Genomic DNA, 3,070 nt, shown 5'->3' on the forward strand with positions numbered 1-3,070 from the left:
CTCACAAATTGTACTTTCAATTTCTCCTGAGAATTGAAAAGTATATTTCTATACAGCAGTTCCAGCACATATAAAAATCTTTAGTGATGGGGCACCTGGATGGCTCATAGGATAAAGCCTCCGACTTTGGCTCAGATCATGATGTCATGGTAAGCGTTTGAACCTTGCATTGGGCTCTCTGCTTTCAGTGCAGAGTCCACTTTGGATCCTCTGTCTCCCTCTCTCGCTGTCCCTCCCCTGCTTGCATGCATGCTCTCTCTCTCAAAAATAAAATACAACATTAAAAAAATCTTTAGTGATTAATTAACCCAGTTTAAGAGCACTTCCTTTATTATTTCCCTTTTATATCCTCTGCTGAATCTATCTAATTGGATATATAAGCTGCTCCCCAAAGGAAAGTTCAGATCACATATTGCCACTTACAGTGCCAGTTGTCTAGTGCATGAAATGGATCTTGAGTGGTCTTGAAGGATGGAACTTTTAAAACTGCTGAACTTTGATCCTTCGTTTCCCCAAACCCATCCATTTCATGGATGAAAATGCAAGGACAGTTACTTCATTGCAGGTGGTAATTCTAATTAAGTGAACATTTTCTTTTATTGTGTCTTTTCTTTTATTGTGGTAAGAACATTTAACATGAGATTCTACCCTCTTAACAGACATTGCAAGCACAGCACCATATTGTTATTTTTAGGGAACATGTTGTACAGCAGATCTTTAGAACTTATTCATCTAGCATAAACGAAACTTTATACCTGTTGGATGTTGGATTTGTGCATTACCTTGAATGTAGTGATGGTATCACAGGTGTTTGCATATGTCAAAACTCATCAAATTATAAACACTATCTATGTACAGCTCTTTGTATATTAATTATACCTTAGTAAAGCTTTCTAAAATAACAAAGAAAAAAATGTTTTCATACTTCCAAACCTTTTACCTAGGGAGAGCAACATATAGGTAGTTACAGTGAATCAGGGCTTATTAAAAAAATATAAATCTAAAATCTGAAAAAAAAATGTGTTCTTGGGGCCTAGAAGTAACTACACCTGTATCAGCATGGTAGCAGGAAGATAAAATGAAAAGGTCTCCCCTTCTTGGGAAGGCATATAAGGAAAGTTTCATAAATGGAGACAAAAAGCATGAGCGTCCGGATTGGATTCGGGTCACAGGTATGAGTGGCCTAGTTTCAAAAAAGAAAAATATAAACCAATAGGATATACACATCAGTTAAAATGTATTAAAAGAGCCAAAACATTGCATTACTTTAAAAAGCCACTAATTGGCAATGTCATGAAATGTAGACACAGCAAACAGTATGTTGAGATGAGTCACAAGACCTTAGCCTCAGTGTTAAAAGATAAATCAGAAGAGTTAAAATATAAATGAGGAATGTTCTAAAAATAACACTGACCTCAAAGTCTCAAAACCCCAAAAAAGCCTGTCAGATGTCAGAAGGAATATTGTAGACTATAAATAATGATTAAAGTGACTAAGACATCATCTCTACCTTAAAGAAATATGTGATTATATGAAAGGACAATGACAAGTAGATAAACTATTGTATTGTTAGGTAAAAGACGACAAGGTTATTTAAGCAAAAGCCCAAGGGAGGAAGTGGCCTTTGAGATGGGCACTGAAGAAAGCTAGCGTTCTGAGTCATCTCCATGCCCACCGTGGGGCTGGAACTTACAACCTCGAGGTCAGGAGTTGCATGCTCCACCAAATGAGCCAGGAACCCAGAATAACAGTGCTAGCATTTTGAAATGGTTGTATTTGCGGCAAAGGAAAAGGTCTCTTCTATCAAAAAGGGAACACAGTATAAGGCATAGAGATAATGTTTGTTCAGGGAAGAAGTACCATTTGGCTCATGCGCAAGAAACAAGGAGACAAGAGGGTGATAGGACTAAGCTGTGGAGGGTTTGGATGCCCACACAGGGGACTTGGTTTCTGGACAAGGGATAATAGGAGAAGAACAACAATTCAGGCAGATACATAGGAGTGTCTGGGGGAAGTAATTTTGCCAGCAAAGATAATAAGGGAGGAAAGATAATTATACTGATAAACAAGATAAATTATAAAGGGCATTGGATTTGAGAGAAAATTCAAAAAATGCAGAGTAATAACATCAGGGGCAATAAATAACCAGAATGTAAGTTGCAGTCAAAAAGAGGGCCAGCTTCAGAGAAAGGAGGTGCTCTTTCTCTCGGTGTATAAAAGGCCTAGGATCTCCTAGGAAAGCGCGGAGCTAGTGGAGGATGATTATTTATAGCAAAGAAGCTTTGCAATTGGTGTGAAGCAGGGATTCAAAGCCATAAAGCTTCATCAACTCTGTCACTGTCAATGTACAGGGAACTCTGCACTTCCATGAAGTGAAGATCTGTTGTCTTAATGACATATAGTCAAGTTACCAGTTGAAAGTAATCTAGGCCTGGCCTTGGAAACACAAATGGTGCAAGAGATGAGGAGAACTAAAATGTCACGTCATATGTAATTTTCTAATCCCAAACTTCAACCACAACAACCTACCCACACAATTTTCTAAATGTATATCATTTGTGCACATTCTATATTCTAGCCATGCCATTTCCTCCTAGCAAGCATCTCGTCTCTCCACTCCTGATCCAAATCTAATACATCCCTGAAGAACCCAAATAATTCCTGCCTCATCAAAAAGTCTTTGGGTGATAAATTTAGATTATATTGATCTCTTCATTTATCTTAATTCTACTCTTCTGAAAGTCTCCCAGTTTGTATATACTTCAAAGGCGGGGATTATTTTTANCATCAAATTCCCCCAAAAGAATAAAAGGCTCAAAAATAGTAAGCATAAATAGGGAACATTTTTGATAATTGCTCTTAGAGACTTGGTGTGAAAGGCCAAGTAGAATTATAACAAGGAGGCCCAAATACAAGAATGTATGCTATTACTATAGAAATTGACACACATATACTTAATTAAACAAAAATGAAAAATTTTCATTTTACTACTAAAATAGAAAATGATAAGGGCGCCTGGATGGCTCAATCGGTTAAACGCACAACTTCCGCTTATGTCACAATCGCGGTT

The sequence above is a fragment of the Crocuta crocuta genome, unplaced genomic scaffold (genome assembly GCF_008692635.1).
Source record: "Crocuta crocuta isolate KB4526 unplaced genomic scaffold, BGI_CrCroc_1.0 scaffold696, whole genome shotgun sequence".
Taxonomy (NCBI): Eukaryota; Metazoa; Chordata; class Mammalia; order Carnivora; family Hyaenidae; genus Crocuta; species Crocuta crocuta.